Here is a 17,419-nt window from a genome sequence, read left to right on the forward strand (position 1 = left end):
CTGTCCGCCAGCAAATAATTGCTCCAATGTCTAAACGAATGGCGAATCTTCTCTGGAAGGAATTACTGTTCTTCAATGAGTCAGCTCAGACCATGTCTCTGCTTTGGTTGCTGACGGAGTGGGCCATCTGCCTAAACCAGTGAGGGAAGGGGAAAGGGCTGAGCATGCTTTAATTGGTGGAAACAAGGCAGGACAGGGACTTCACAAAGCTTATCAGCTGCAAGGCTTTTCTGAGCCAGGCAAAGCCCTTCATGAAGACACGGCCACCCGAGGCAGCTTTCAGGTCAAGGACTTGGCCACTGACTGTGAAACCGAGTCCCTCTAAAACCAAGTTCCCTTACGGAGTTTATGATTGATCTCTCTATTCAAAACCTCGATCCCTTTCTTGTCTCCTCTGACCTCAATCCTGTGCTAACTGAACACGAATCAAACAGAGTCAGATGACGAAGATGGCTGTTCTCGGTAACATTGTTAATACAGTAAAATTGCTATTATGGAGGTCATCAGTAACGTAAAGACTCAGAGCAAGATGAGCTCACAGATCCCTGAGCCACGGACCATCTGGCCAGAGAATCATAAACCAGAGACATCCTGACTCGCGAAACGACAGTTAAGAAATGTCACAGAAATGTCACAAAATGATTAATCCCAGTTTCTTCGTTCTTCCCCTTTAAAACAGCCCTAACTCAAAGACCAAGATGGAGTGGATCTGAGACTGGTCTCCCACTCCCTTGCTTGGCACCCTGCAAATAAACCCTTATTTTGCTGCAAACACCCGCTGTCAGAGTTTGGTTTTCTGCACCGTGGGTCTTGCTCTAGAACAGCTGCATCAAAAAACCTCTGATGCTCCAGCCTTTTCCTCCCATTCTTGGCCAGTGCTCACTACGTTTACAAGGGAGCCTAGTAGACAGGAATCCCTGTGCCCACAGCTGGGTAGCAATGGCAAGGGGTGTCCAGGTGGACCGTTTCCAGAGGAAAAGAAGGGGAACGGTTTAGCAAGGGCAGGAGGTCAATGTGTAAAAGGAAAATTTCCAGTAAACTGGAACAGTGCTTTTCCAATAACACTCAAAGGTCCCGGTGCTCAGGATTCCTGAAGGACTGCAATATCACTTCTGAAAAGCCAGCTCTACTTCGGTTGGCATCCCCTACGTCATAACAGCTGGCAGAACTGGGATACAGCAGAACCTCCTCCGGACTGGAAGAAGATCAGGGTTCGGGCCCAGTTCTTAGATCTTCCAGGCCCCTGTTTCGTCACGTGCGATGAGAGGAGCAGGTATTGTTGAGGGCTCTGACCTGGAAATTCTCTAGATTTGGGGCACAGTTGGGCTGTGTGGTCTGAACCCTGGTGGGATGCTATAGGCAGCCAGCTTTGGGGATGACAGCTTTTAAAGGGCTCCTGTGCGTGGAGGTCCAAAGGGCATCGTTAAGCCCTGGGGGGGAATTTATAAACTGCTGTTGAGTTGGTAGAGAGTAGATGGTCTGGTAGAAGCCAGGATCCGTGGTGGCTCTGTGCCTAGAGGCTGGGGCCTTGTGCAACTGACCAAACGCTCACAGCCCTGATCCTATCCATTATCCTCTGCAAATGAAGATGAAGCACTGGGGGAATGTTATATTGGTGAGCGCGTTATGAGGGACAGGCCCTGCCTGCCGAGCCACCAGCTTCCTGCTTGGTCTTCCATTTCAGTGACACCTAATTTGGCAACTCACAGTTGCCTGCAGTTGTAGCGTGGTTCTGTGGCTGTGCACCAGCCCCTGTTTTTTGTTCTCTCTCCAGCTCTAGTTTAATATTAATATTGACTCATGATATTAAACACCTGACTTAACTGCGGACACAGTTTCTCCTTAGAGACCAACAATATTGGTTTAGAATGTGTTGCAAGGAAGACATTTCCTAAATAATTATGCCCGGGGTTAGTTGCATAGGTAACAGTAATTAAGCAAATCCCTGAGATAGTGATTTACAAATTATTAATGCAAAGTGTATTTTCTTTCTCTCCACTGTAGATTTACTTTATCATCACATCCATGAAAAATGTTAATAGAAATATGTATATTTAATATGCACCTATTAAGGATGTCATTTGAGTTTTCATTTGCCGCTTTAAACCACTTTCAACTCCAGTGCTTTTATAAATTACAATTTTTGAGGCAAAGACTAGGGAAATAATTCACCTAATTTTTGCAAAGTACTTTGCTCAAAATATTTTGCAGGCAAATTTTAACCTAATGAAACTCCCATTCCCCCATCAGCTTATGTTTCACTTTGAATGTAACATTCCACATTTGTTCGGTAAGTATTCAAGTGGGCTCTTTGTGGAGCCCTGGGCCAGGCACCTAAGTGCTGTAGAAATTGAGAATAAACACTTGACTGTTTTTGCTTTTAGTTACCTTGGAGAGCTCTTTCATTGTCAAGGTTGAAACCTTGGAGAGCTCGTCCTTTTTCAAGATTTTCAACTCCATGCAGACCTTTCCAGCTCTGTAAACCTCCAGGCCCACATCCCCTCTCAGGTATCCTGTCATCTGAAACCAAACTCCACCTCTAGGCTGGTCTTCAGCTGGGACGTGCCTTTGGCTGGGCCTTGAAGTGTGGGGTGTGGATGGGTGTGCGGAGAGAGGCAGGGGAGATGTTCTAGGTAGGAAAGCAATTAATTAGGAGTAAAACAGGTGTGGTGGCACTGCTCTCAGGCTCCTGTGGACTGGGGGGATGGGAGAGAATTAAAGCAGGTAAACCTTGTGTTCCACGGATGATCAGTGAGGTGGTGTCAGTGCACAGAATGGACTGGAAGGACCCTGGAGGCGGGGGGACCAGCCAGGAGGCTGTTCTACTGTTGCAAGTATACCATAGGACAGTATCGATGACAGTGACAGACCATTTCCATCCTTTTGGATGAAAGGGTCATGGGCCCTTTGAGAATATAATGAAAGCTGTGGGTGTGATCACCAGAAAAATATGCACACATGTACCACATATTATGTGTGATTTTGGAGGGTTGGTTCATGGGTCCAATAGGTGATGTGGGATCCCCAAAGGACACAGGAATATTTGCACAAACTGGTGGGAGTAACTAGGGAGACTCTGGGAAAGAAGGGAACACGTTTAGTTTCGTACAACAGGACAGGTGAGCGGGGGTGTGCTCAGGACAACTGGACACCTGTCTGGAGCTGTGGGGAAAGGCCAGGCAGCATGGCTGGAGCGGGAGAGCTGAGTCATTTGATTCAATTGCAAGAGTTTATATTTTGAGAATGAACGGGTTTCCTGATATAACAATAAGCAGAAAGCAATCAAGTATTTCCCAGCATAAATGCTGGGGGCACTATTTATGTGGGTAATCTTCCTAGAAGTGTTTGAGATCACTGTGATAAAAGCCATACATAAAGAAATAGACTCCAGGTGAATCCCTAAGTAAATTAGTTCATTAATATTCATTATGAAGCTTAAAAACTAAATGTAAGATGTAAGACTCAAGATCAGGATAAAAGATGACTATCTAAAATTAGAGTTATTAGGGACTTCCCTGGTAGCCCAGTGGCTAAGACTCTGCGCTCACAATGCAGGGGGCCCAGGTTTGATCCCTGGTCAGGGAACTAGATCCCACATGACACACCTAAGAGTTAGCATGCTGCAACTAAAGATCCCTCATGCTGCAACAAAGATCCTGCATGTGGCAACGATGATCCCGTGTGCCACAACTAAGACCCAGTGCAGCCAAATAAAATAAATAAATAAATAATTTAAAGGGTATAAATGCTTTAAAAAATAAAATTATAGTTATTAAAACAAGCTTAAGATGAACAGATACATCAAGATGTCTCAGATTTTCAAAATTGCTTTCGCAGTGTCCACAGGCTGCAAGGGAAGCAGTTGTAGGTCAGAATAGCATGCCTCCACATCCCAGCTTCTCTGCCTACATCACCCCAGCTGTCAGCCAAAGCAGCAGCATCTTTTGAGCCTGTAACTTGCACTCAAGGTGGGGCTTTTTGGAGACTGATCTCCTGGGATCAGGTGTGTAGAAGTAGGCTGCTCTCCCAGAAGAGATGAGGGAAAATGATACGGTTAGTTCCCAAAATATCCAGGGCTGCCATCCACTCTCTACAAGAAATCACCACTCTGACATTTGGATTTGCGGAATTCACCAGTTCTAACTGGAGCCAAAGAGTCACACCGATTTCAGAGACTAAGTGTGGGACACATCCCTGAATCTTCCTTCAGTCACCCTCCCATGCTGTTGCCACCTTCCCAAAAGTTCTGGAGGTCATTGGGCAGGCCATGCAGGGTCCTGAGTGGGTCTCAGCTGGCACTGACCACAGTATAGCCATGAGCCACTCCGGCCAGAACTGAGCACATGTCATGACTTTCTCGGAACCCACACCCTCTGTTCACTACAACCTATGCTAGGTCTCTTCATACAGGCTCTTCAGATAACCTGAAAGCAGAGACTTTAAAATGGATTTTGTGCACTGTCGGTGGGAATGTAAATTGATACAGCCACTATGGAGAACATTATGGAGGTTCCTTAAAAAACTAAAAACAGAACTACCATATGACCCAGCAATCCCATTACTGGGCATATACCCTGAGAAAACCATAATTCAAAAAGAGCCATGTAGGGCTTCCCTGGTGGCGCAGTGGTTGAGAGTCCACCTGCTGATGAAGGGGACGCGGGTTCGTGCCCCGGTCCAGGAAGATCCCACATGCCGCAGAGCAGCTGGGCCCGAGAGCCATGGCCGCTGAGCCTGCACGTCCGGAACCTGTGCCCCGCAACAGTGAGAGGCCCGCGTACCGCAAAAAAAAAAAAAAAAAAAAAAAAAAAAAGAGCCATGTACCACAACGTTCATTGCAGCTCTATTTACAATAGCCAAGACGTGGAAGCAGCCTAAGTGTCCATCGACAGATGAATGGATAAAGAAGATGTGGCACATGTATACAATGGAATATTACTCAGCCATAAAAAGAAATGAAATTGAGTTATTTGTAGTGAGGTGGATGGACCTAGAGTCTGTCATACAGAGTGAAGTAAGTCAGAAAGAGAAAAGTACTGTAGGCTAACACATACATATGGAATCTAAAAAAAAAAAAGGTTCTGAGGAACCTAGGGGCAGGACAGGCATAAAGACACAGACGTAGAGAATGGACTTGAGGACACGGAGGGGGAAGGGGAAGCTGGGACAAAGTGAGAGAGTGGCATGGACACATATACACTACCAAATATAAAAGAGATAGCTAGTGGGAAGCAGCCGCATAGCACAGGGAGATCAGCTCAGTGCTTTGTGACCACCTAGAGGGGTGGGATAGGGAGGGTGGGAGGGAGATGCAAGAGGGAGGAGATATGGGGATATATGTATACATATAGCTGATTCACTTTGTTATAAAGCAGAAACTAACACACCATTGTAAAGCAATTATACTCCAATAAAGACATTAAAAAATGGATTTTGTGGGTACTTCTGGGCAGAGTGATTTACTTACCAAGATAATTGTGACACTTTCCAGGAGCTACATAACTTTTGGGATCCATTTGGATGGTTATGGCATAGGAAGTCTAAAAGCCCCCTGCTCCCCAGAACTTGCAACAACTGGAATGCTGTTGCTTATTTATTTTTACAGCCTTTGTCTCTTATCAGAAAACATCAAATGACAAGAGATGTGACTCAAGCCAAGGATTCCAGTGTCTGGTCCTATTAGTGGATGAACCATATTATTGGATGAACTGTAGCTCTGTGCAACCTTCACTGACGTTTGGAATGAGGACCCTGAGATACATACCATGCTGCATCATTGAGGAAGGATCAGACAAGAAATCCACCAGTTTTTACAGGTGTTATTTACAATAAGTGTTGATGCAAAATAAGATTTTCTCCTTGACTCCCAAAAGCAAAATTTCCAGAACTGCCTTGGTCTGCTCAGTTGGAGGAACCAGGGCTGGCTTGGTGGGGACCTGTCCTGGGTAAGGGGCTCCTGGAGGGGCTTAGGTCTCATCAAAGAGCTGGGTTTAAATCAAGGAGGAAGCAGAAGGCAGTGTTAAGAGCCAGAGAAGCCATCTGAGCATCAGGTACAAGGGTCAGGAAAGGCCGTAAGCAGGGAACAGGTTGGGGGACAAGAAATGAGGGGTCAGGTCAGACGGATGCTTGTATGACAGACAGTGACTTGGGACCAGCCCTGTGCCGGAGAAGGCAATGGCCCTGGGGGGCGGGGCGCTGGGTGGAGGGGGACCTGTTCTAATGGGAGGTGACCAAAGGGATGCGGGCAGATTGACCAACTAAGAGATGCCAGAACAGAATGAGGAAAATTCCAGAAAACAGAGGTTATATTTTTGAGACAGGGATAAAATTCCTAAAATTAGAGTTTGAAGTCTCCTTGTGTGATGGGTATTTTGCATATCTATGCACAGGACTAATAAATGCTTATTAGTTACATGGCTACCCCTTGTCTCAAGCACAGGCTTCCTTCCGGTGTTTTGTGTGGTCTGGTCTCAAATTGCATGAGTAAGCGAGGGGATGCCTGGGCTTCTGGGGTATTTGTGGTGCAGTGTCTTGTCATCAGGCCCATTTTTTCTGAGGCGATAACAGGTCTTTCCTCCCTCCCTTTGTCCTTCCTTTTGAATAGTAAAATCCCTCATGCCAGGTGAAAAGCCTCCCTTTCTATTGGCGCATCTGAAGTTCCTGTAGGTTGAGGGTCATGAGCAGAGTGGGTCAAGCTGGCTGGAAGGATCCTGGGCCCCATGTGGCTGTGGGTTTTTCACAGGCAGTGGCTTGCTGGTGCTGAGTCTGGGCTCCCAATGAGCCAGTTTGCTGCTTCTGTTGCCTTGTCAACCGCTTCTCCTGGCTTCTCACTGTGCTTCTCTCTCTTCTGTGATTGTGGGAGCAGTTCAGTGAGGCCCCCTCTAGCCTCTCACATTGGCCTCACCTTGAGTTTTCCAGCTGCGGCCATGTACTACATGGGATGCTCCTCCTGGGAATGACACAGGGTTTTCAAGAGATTAAAACAAACAAACAAAACAAACCCTGGGGGAATGTCATCTCTGTGTTATGTTCCCTCAGCCCTTAGAGCCCAGAGCAGGGCTAGGAATCTTGTCAGTGTTGACTAAAAGAAATATGGAAAGAAGTCAGATGCATGGGACACATTTAGGTGTTGGTGCAAAGCATAATCATCAGTTCTGGCAGTTCTAAAAATTGATAGGATGATACGACATGTCAGTACTTTCAAAATCTCAGCCTCTTGCTAATACGCTGGATCCTAGAGATTCTTGCTTTTTAGTTCTGTGGACGATAATGGTTCGCCATGAACATTTGCAGTTATTCAAGGGCGGGAGATCAGGTTTTCCTGAACATTCTGATTCTGAAAGCTTCACTTCTGGAAGGTCATTCATAAGCCCACTAACACAGAGCCCAGTGTCACTGGCTGGCATATTAGAGATGCTAATTTAGTTTTCTGTCTTTATTACATGATCCCTTTTAAAAGAAAAACTCGCCCAATACTATTCATCCAATTGCTCAGTCTCATGCCATGATGTATAAAGTTTTACAGTAATTGAAAAAGCAATGAATAATACCCCAGCCAGTAAATAAATCACAAAGTTCATTAATTCAAAGCACTGAACATCAATTTGTAGAAGACTGTAGCACAGTGTAAAATAACATTACCTACAGTGTAAGAATGGGAAAGTGAGTATTAATTTTATTTTAATTTTTAATGCACTTTGCTCAAAAAAGATACAAAGCATTAACATAATTTTATATATATGCTGGCATTTATTAAACCACTGATTCATGAACAAATTAAGCCACACGTATTTTTTAAGTATTAAAGATTCAGTAGTGATAATTAACTTGAATGTCAAAGAGGAGACCATTATCGGCACATTCTGCAGAATCCCCCAAAGATTATGCAACCCATATGCTGAAGGATTGTGAAAGGTTGCAATCAGCTACTTGATAATCCCAGGAGAGGTTGAAAGACATTATGCTTTCGCCTGTCCGGATGGATCAGTTAGCTAAACGTTTGAGGATGGCAAAAAGTCAGGAGATGAATTTCTGTTCTTGATGCCAACTTTCACTCCAACAGAGAAAGATCTGTTTCTTCTATTTAGGCAAATCAAGCTGCATTTTGGAGGTTCTGTCTACGGCATAACCATCACTAAGGATGCAGAAGGGAGGGCTACACTGGGAATGTTGCTTAGTCTGAATGACCATCACCACTAGGTGATTTCACTGCTGAGGTCTTCAAATTTGAGGGAGCTGCCGTGAATTTTGATGCTTTAAATACAAAAACTAACTCAAAAGAAGTAGCAAATTGGGATGATTTTTCACTAAAAGGAAACAGTTGTCACTCTGGGGACTGAATTAGTGGATAAACCAGTCAGGGACTAAACCAACATATACTGTTACGTTGTTTTTTTCCTTGTTGTGAAAGTGCAATTTTTTTGTGAAATTCCACTTGGTTGGTGTTGAAATTGTGCATAGGATTCCAAGTTGCTAAAAAAAGGAATATATTGTCTTTGAAACTTGTCAGTGTATTTGTCTATTCTAACAGGGCCTTTTGGCTTAAATTATGTAGTTTGATAGGCTACAATAATCAAATGGAATGAGTGCCAGTGTCCACAAAGCACACCCATAAATTCTGTTGGTTAATTAACACTTTTTCTTTTTCTTTTTTTTTTTTTTTTTTTGCGGTATGCAGGCCTCTCACCGCTGTGGCCTCTCCCGTTGCGGAGCACAGGATCCGGACGCACAGGCTCAGCGGCCATGGCTCACGGGCCCAGCCGCTCCGCGGCATGTGGGATCTTCCCGGACCGGGTCACAAACCCGTGTCCCCTGCATCGGCGGGCGGACTCTCAACCACTGCGCCACCAGGGAAGCCCCTAATTAACACTTTTTTATGGTCATAATTTTTCTGCAAATGAATCTCTTCCACTCAAGATTGTAATCTGCCTCCCATCAGTGGCCTCCGCTGGTGCACCCCGTAGAGTCACTTTGGCTCATAGTTTGTAATTATTTATGCATAAAATTAGCGATCAGAATTTTAAGTTTATCTAAATAATCCTGGAAGAAATAAATTTGGGACTGAACTGTCCTTTCGAAAATAACTTTTTTCTCCTTTATTATAAAGGTTAAAATATTCAGTTTATATTATTCATAAAAATATAAAATTGAATATGTATCTTTCTCAGAGCTCCACTATCCAGATGTCACTTTGTTTACGCTGGGGTACATAAACTTTTTTTTTTTTTTTTTTGCGGTATGCGGGCCTCTCACTGTTGTGGCCTCCCCCGTTGCGGAGCACAGGCTCCGGACGCGCAGGCTCCGGACGCGCAGGCTCAGCGGCCATGGCTCACGGGCCCAGCCGCTCCGCGGCATATGGGATCCTCCCAGACCGGGGCACGAACCCGTATCCCCTGCATCGGCAGGCGGACTCTCAACCACTTGCGCCACCAGGGAGGCCCCATAAACTTTTTTTTGCAAATATACATATATATGTTTCCGAAAGAGTGGTCATACTAAGCCTATTGTTTTAAAACCTGTTAAGAAACATGTCATAAGGAATTCCCTGGCGGCCCAGTGGTTATGACTCTGCGCTTTCACTGCCGAGGGCAGGGGTTCAATCTCTGGTCAGGGAACTAAGATCCCCTAACCTGTGGGTTGCGGCCAAAAAAAAAAAAAATGTCACGTATCATGGCAGCTTTCCATGTTAACAAATATAAATCGGCTTCATCGCTTGTGAGGCTGCATAACATTTTACTTTCTGGACCTCTAGGTTGTTTCCACTTTTCACTATTTGCAATAGACTGAATTGTGTTCCCCCCAAATCCGTATGTTGAAGCTCTAACCCTCAATGTGACTATATTTGGAAATAGGGCTTTTAGAGAGGTAATTAATGTTAAATAAGGGTGGAGCCTTAATCCAATATGACTGGTATCCTTATATGAAGAGGAAACAAAGCCAGAGCAAAGCCACGTGAGGACACAGCGAGAAAGTGGCCATGGGCAAGCCAAGGAGGTCTCAGGAGAAACCAACCCTGCTGACACCTTGACCTAGAAGCATATCTAAGATAAATTTTAAGATAAATTTCATGAGAAGGGCTAGTTCAAAAGTATTCCCTTCAGCATCTCTTCTTCCCCTCAACCTTCTTCCCCTCTATTTTCTCTTCTCCTTTAACTTTTTACACGTATTACCAAATTTCCATCTAGAAGATTTCTGCCAAGGTATCTTGCCACCATCAGCGTGTAATAATATCTGCTTTCTGCACAAACTGGTATTTTCAGTCTTAAAATCTTCACCATGATTTATTGTGAAATTTGCATTTCTTTGACTATTAGTAAGAATGCTATCTTTCCACCTGATTATTTGTAAATCTTTTGTGAATTGCATTTTTATTTCATTTTTCCCATTTTATCGGGGAGAGTCACATTTTCCTTATTCATTTATAAGAGCTCTTCACATCTTAAGGATATTAGTCCAGACGACCTACTTTTTTAAAAAAAAAAAAGATTGCTTCTCTTTTTACATTTGTTTGTGACAGTTTTCTGTAGTTCAGAAGTTTAAAAATTTAATCTAGCAAAAATTATTTTCTTTTTGGAATTTCTAAATTTGGTGTCATGCTTAGAAAGATCTCATTTGACTCAAGATTTTGAAAATACCTATATTTCCTTCTAGTTTTTCATGTGTTTTAAAAATATTTAATCTTTGATCCTCCTAGAATTTATTTGCTACTAAGAAGAACTAGGGATATGATGTACTTTTTCCTCCAAACTAAAAATTATTTCAAGATCATTTATTGAATAATCCATACTTTCTTTACTGATATGAAATACCATATTTATGCTAGATCAAACTGTTTCTATACTCTCTATTCTATTATGTCTACCTAGTTTTAAACCAGTGCCATATCCATATAAATTACAGTGGATTATTATAGCAATATATTTTAAATCTGGTAGAGTAAGTTTGTTGGACTATTTTAATTTAAATGGCATTCTCTTATTACAAGGTTATAAACAATAGTTTGGATGGGATGAAGAAGGGCGTTGCTATTACCAAGTGAGTCTTTAATTTCATCTCTGCTGCAGTTATACTGAAAAAATATCTCTTTCATTGTCCCACCATGTCATCTTACGAGCATTATCTGCTAATGTTTGTGTTTCCCTTTCTGGATTATGAGATCCTTGAGGGCATCTTGAGTGATATTCCCCTCACTTGGAGTGATAGTTTATCACCAGTATAAAGCACAGTACTTAGCATGCAGTTAAAAGATAGTTTTGCTTTTTATTTTTTAAAATAAAAAACAAGGAGCAATTTTTTGTTCTCCATCTTTTTGATAACTTTTTCATTTCTTTTAGTTGATTTTTTTTTGCACTGAAACATCATTTCAGTATTAACCCCAAATTCTCATAAGCTGTTTGTAACACAAACATCTGTTTGTAAGTCTTTTGTAAGACTATGACTTGAATTAGATCATCCTTGCTTAATAAGCCTGCTTTTAGTGACCCTGTTCCAACAGATGTTATTAAACACTTACTGTATTCTGTAAAAGGGTCAACCATATGATCTTGTAGGATGGACTGCTAGTAGCAGTGTAAAAGGAGACTGAATGAAGAGTTTTTTGTTATGTTTTGGTCAAGGCTGAAGCATGTCTAGCACTGTGTCTAATCTTATTTCTGGCAATGGTTTTTCATTGTCTTGTTTTTTACCACAGTAAATAAAGGAGAGTACAATCTCCTCTCCCGCTTTTAGGTGGGCAACACAGCCTAGCTTGAGAAAGAGGGCAGCGCAGATTAACAGTGGTTAAGGGGATGGATCTGGATGTGTGTGTGTGTGTGTGTGTGTGTGTGTGTGTGTGTGTGTGTGTGTAAAGGCAGCACCTTTACAATTGTACTTTTTTAATGGCACAGTGGTGTCTATGTGGGTACTTTCATTCCTGTTGGAGACACTGAGAATTAACTAAAAATTTTCAAAGGGTTGAACCCTAAGAACTTAGCAAAAAAGAAATTGGAAAAATATAACTCAAAAAAAATCCTCTGTCCTTATACCTAATTCAAGTTAGTGGCTGCCTTTGGGGAGAGGGTGGTTGAGAAGTGGGTTTGGAAGGGTACACAGGGAATTCAACTTTATCTATAATATTTTATTTCTTTTATTTAAATCAGGATTTTTCATCCTCAGCATTGACATTTTGGGCCAGATAATTCTTTGCTATGGGAATGGCCCTGTGCATTTTAGGATGTTTAGCAGCACCTCTGGGCTGTATTCACTAGATGCCAGTAGCATCCCCAATTGTGACAACCAAAAATACCTCTAGACACCATCCAATGTCCCCTGGGAGTCCCCGCCCCCCTGCCGAAAGCCACTGATTTATAATAGAAAACAAATAAGCACAAATAGAACTAATTAATAGAAAAGAAGAGAATATTTACATGTGCTAATTGGGGGCAGGGGTAAGCACCTAATCATTCATTGTATTATTCTGTATCTTTAAACTCTTCCTAAAGACTCAAAAGAAAAATGCACCTTTTTACTTTTTTAAAAGAATCAAATCTTTTAGCTTGTGATAATCGAAAGTGATGTTTCCAATAAACTGCTATCTTCATTCCATGATAGGTTGGGCACATTCTTGCAGAGCCAACCCCAGGGGATGCTGCTCTTTGATCTGCTGCTTCACACACTTATTTCAGAGATTTTTGGTAATTCATCTTCACTCCTGATTGCTGTATGTTGGCCTAGTTTATTGCTCCTGCCTGATTCCCAGCAATCCATAAAGCCCTCCCTTCATATTTTTCCCTGTCTAATCCACTCTTCATACTGCACAGAGTGATTTTCCTAAGACACAAATATGTGATGTCCCTTTACTTTAAAAATCCTTCAAAATTAGGTCCAAATTTCTTCCCAGGATGCAACCTTGCAGTGTGATTCCTATGCAGATCACCTGAAGTTTGCACAGACTTACAGGTTGAGGGCACTGTCCCTGGTAAGACTGCTGTCCTTCAGATGCCAGTCACAAGTTCAGGGGCCCCCAGCCTACCTGCACTTCTGACCAACTGGCTACAAATTCAGGGTGCCCTCAACCACCTAGAACAATTCATAAAACTCTCAAGAAAGTACTATACTTACAACTATAGTTTTATTATAAAGGATGCAAATCAGGACCAGCCAGATGTAGAGCTTCTGTGCACTTTCCTAGTAGACTCAGGATGCACCCTCCTCCTTGCACATTTGATGTATTTGTCGACCAGGAAGCTCACTGGAGTCTTGGGGTCTCGAGTTTTACTGGGGTTTCATTACATAGATATGATTGATTGAATTATCAGCCATGTGATTGAACTCAGTCTCCAGCTTCCTTCCACTCCCTAGAGGTTGGCTGGCTCAAAGCCCCAACCCTCTAATCACTTGGTTGATCTTTCCAGCATGACTGGTCTAAGTCATGACAGTCATGCTGGAAAGTCATCTCATTAGCATAAACACAGGTGTGGTCAGGGGCCACCATGAACAACAAAGGATCACTCAGTAAATGGCAAGTATTTAGTGTTTACCACTGAGATAGGACTAGACACAAGGACCAGACAAATTCTTTACTGTACAACACAGGGCATCAGGGTTCTTCAGGACGTGACCCCAGCTTCTCTCACTTCACTGCAGCTACATAGCCCTGGTTGAGAGTCCTCGAACACACCTTGCTGTTTTAGAAACTGGACTGCTGCACATGCTATTTCCTCTGTCTACATGTGTCTTCTCCTTTGTCTAGCCAGGGAACTCCTTCTTATTTGTCAAGACCTAGGTGAGCAGTTCCACCTCGGTGGAGCCCTCCCAGGCAGAGTTAATCCCCACCTCCCCAGTGCTGCTAGTACTCCTTGTTTGTTTATAGATTATCTTTGCACTTTGTTTGTTGAGATGTCTGTGTGTCCTGTTGGCACGTAATGTAGGGACTGCCGAGTGAATGTTTCATGGAGTTTTGCCTACATTACTTGAAGTTATATTTGTCTTTTTAGAAAGTGTCCTCTTGCCCTTTTTTTTTTTTTTTTTTTTTTTTTTTTTGCGGTATGCGGGCCTCTCACTGTTGTGGCCTCCCCCGTTGCGGAGCACAGGCTCCGGACGCGCAGGCTCCGGACGCGCAGGCTCAGCGGCCATGGCTCACGGGCCCAGCCGCTCCGCGGCATATGGGATCCTCCCAGACCAGGGCACGAACCCGTATCCCCTGCATCGGCAGGCGGACTCTCAACCACTTGCGCCACCAGGGAGGCCCTCTCTTGCCCTTTTTTGCTGCCATGTTCGCCACCTCACCCTTCATGCTCCAGCGCTGTGGCAGTTCCTCATTACAAACATCCTTTCTTGGCTACCGGTGGATGAGCTACCACTTAAGATCTTGTTGCTGACAATCCTGCCCGGCCATTCATGTTTTGGAAAACTCACGGGTAACACTGATGAGATGACAGAAGAAGTAAGGTTTGCGAAATATCTAGAAGTAGGAAGTGGTTACGTAGAATATTTCACTGGATGAAATATTATGCATCTAATGCATATTTATGAGGTTTGTAGTAAAACCGAGAAATACTTCTATAGAATATTAGGGGGAAAAGTAATCACAATTATGATGAAAAACTATACCCATAAACTAAGACCCCAAAGAAGCATAAAAGAAAGAAAGAAAAGGCCTCTGTAGAAATACCCCAAAATAGTATTTGTCTTTGGGTAATGAAAATATGGGCAATTATTCCCCATCTTCTTTATACTTTCCAGTGTTTAAAACTTTTTTTTTTTTTTTTTGTATCAAGCATGCATTGCATGCTTAAAATGGTAGGAGGGGATAATTCCTCTCTGTACTCCTAAATAGGTGGGCACAAGGTGAAACCAATTTAATTTAGATACTTTCATTTGCAACTGTAAATTTACAGGTGAAAGAAATGCACATTTTTTTCTTTTTGGCAATGAGAGGAGGCAGTGAAAAGAGAGGCAAAGATGGGAATAAGAAGGGGAGGAGATAAACCAGCCACGCTTGCCCCATACTTAAAAGACATGCTGCCACAAGCCAGGAGAATCACCAGGGAGAGAAAAGCCAGTAGGATAAAGGAGTTTTTGAATGGAAACTGGGACCGACCAGTTCTTAAAAATGTCACTTTCCTAGTCAAAGAAAGGCAGCCTGACTAGTGGGGATTTAACTATTTGCTTGTTAAAAATTACTTAAGGGCTTCCCTGGTGGCGCAGTGGTTGAGAGTCCGCCTGCCGATGCAGGGGACGTGGGTTCGTGCCCCCGTCTGTGAGGATCCCACGTGCCGCGGAGCGGCTGGGCCCGTGGGCCATGGCCGCTGGGCCTGCGCGTCCGGAGCCTGTGCTCCGTAATGGGAGAGCCCGCGGCAGTGAGAGGCCCGCGTACCGCAAAAAAAAAAAAAAAAAAAAAAATTACTTAAAAAAATAAAAGGCTTATGTTTTTTCACGGATCCCTTTCATTTTCAGTATAACTTAGAAAACATATCACTTTCTGGAAGAGCTCTAATCATAACAGAGACTGACAATTCAGGGCATTTTGGGAAGAAAGGCTAGTTTAAGAGTAAGCTACACAAGAAAATTCATTTAACCTTTTAAAACTCTGGTTATAATCCCTTTTATCCAAAGCTCTTAGGTAATGCCCTCAGCCTGACCACATAACCCTCCTTATAGAAGAGTAAACCTGAGTTTCCTCCTAGAGACTCTCCTAAACGCTAACATCATTACCAAGCGTTGTTGCTGACATTCTTCCATAATTTCTGCACAACTTCTCAAAACTTTACATATTTCAGACAGATTCTTGAGTATGTGAACTGCGATTAGGCATAAATAGGCCACTTTAGCCATGACTGAAGGACAATTGCTTGGGATTGTGTCCATGTATTAAGGCATTCCTACATAAGACATGCCATCCCTTCTTCCTCTTAAAAAAAAAAAAATGGGAAAGCAGATCACAGCAATGAAATGGCTCAGGCTCTTTTATTTCCTTGTTGATATCTCTGGTTTCCAAAGGCACATTTTCTTTCTTTTACTTCATAGGGACTACCAGAAAATTCCTTAAGATTGAATGAGTTGATAGACCTGTTTCTCCAGTTTGCCTGAGTTAGTGGGTGAAGATTCCTTTCTTCTTAAGATGAAAAGAGTTTGCTTTTACATGTTCTTCATAGGCCAATGTTGACCTTAAAAATAAAAGTCAGTTATTCAACCAGCAAATATGTTTATTCCAGGATAGTGGAGGAATTGCAATTCGGGACAAACAAGCTATAGCAAAAGCCATAGGCAAGTCCAATAAACAAAGGAGAAGAACATTATTTTATAGGGAAAAAGGAGCACATTGGGAGGGTAGTTTTTTTTTAAATAAATTTATTTATTCATTTATTTAATTTTTGGCTGCACTGGGTCTTCGCTGCTGCACGCGGGTTTTCTCTAGTTGCTGAGAGCGGGGGCTACTCATTGTTGCGGTGCACGGGCTTCTCAGAGTGGTGGCCTCTTGTTGCAGAGCACGGGCTCTGGGCACGCGGGCTTCAGTAGTTGTGGCGCACGGGCCCAGATGCTCCACAGCACGTGGGATCTTCCCCGACCAGGGCTCAAACCCGTGTCCCCTGCATTAGCAGGCAGACTCCTAACCACTGCGCCACCAGGGAAGCCCGGAGGGGTTGTTTTGAATGAAAGTCCATTAGAGAAAGTGAGAGTTTGGGGTAATGATGGTTTCTCATTGGCTGAATTGCTGGGGTATTGGATTTCATGTAGGAGATGCAATGTACATCTTTTCCTGTTGGGACCTGTAATTGATGGTTCCTTCTTTTCTGTGATTCTTCTGTTGGGGTCTGTAATCGACAGTTCTTCCTGTAATTGAGACTGAGTGGTATGTGCATGAGAGCTCTCCTGCTTCTAGCCTCCCAAATCCATTTTAGTGAGGTTTCCCTTTATTAACGTTTATACCAGTTTAAAAGTCTCATCATCATTGAAACTAATTGGAACACCTCTAGGCTCTGGGATTATGACCTTGAGTGTAGAGATGTTGTCATTTATTCATTCATTCACTCATTCATTCTGTATCATATAGGACTCCTGGTTGTGAGTGACATAAAGTCAACTGGAATCTGTTTAACTGAAATGAGGGATACATGAAAGGAATATTGGGCTGTTTTCCAGAATCCAAGCATAGACTCGAGGCTCCAGGGACAACTAGAATTAGAGTTCCGTACCCCTCTTCTCCAACTCACATCTGCTTTCATCCTTCTATCTCTACAAGCAGGTGTCCTCTACTTGTCCACCAGCTCCTGGGCTATTATATCTTGCAGTCCAGACATACAAAGAGAGACCAGCTTTCTCTTTCTCAGTTCTAGCTCCAACATTCCTGGGAAAGAACTTTGCTTGGCCTGGATTGGGTCAGAGCTGGGTTGAACACTGACCAACTAAAGACGTGGCCAAGTTGGGTCACATCCTTACC

General features: G+C 43.1%; 1 non-coding gene across 1 annotated transcript; it reads left to right on the forward strand.

Annotated features, from left to right (window-relative positions):
• Positions 1-3,512: 3,512 nt before the first annotated feature.
• Positions 3,513-3,585, forward strand: TRNAV-CAC (transfer RNA valine (anticodon CAC)). Its single transcript has one exon. It is a non-coding gene; the product is annotated as a tRNA-Val (tRNA).
• The last annotated feature ends 13,834 nt before the right edge of the window (positions 3,586-17,419 follow it).

The sequence above is a fragment of the Mesoplodon densirostris genome, chromosome 4 (genome assembly GCF_025265405.1).
Source record: "Mesoplodon densirostris isolate mMesDen1 chromosome 4, mMesDen1 primary haplotype, whole genome shotgun sequence".
Classification (NCBI taxonomy): domain Eukaryota; kingdom Metazoa; phylum Chordata; class Mammalia; order Artiodactyla; family Ziphiidae; genus Mesoplodon; species Mesoplodon densirostris.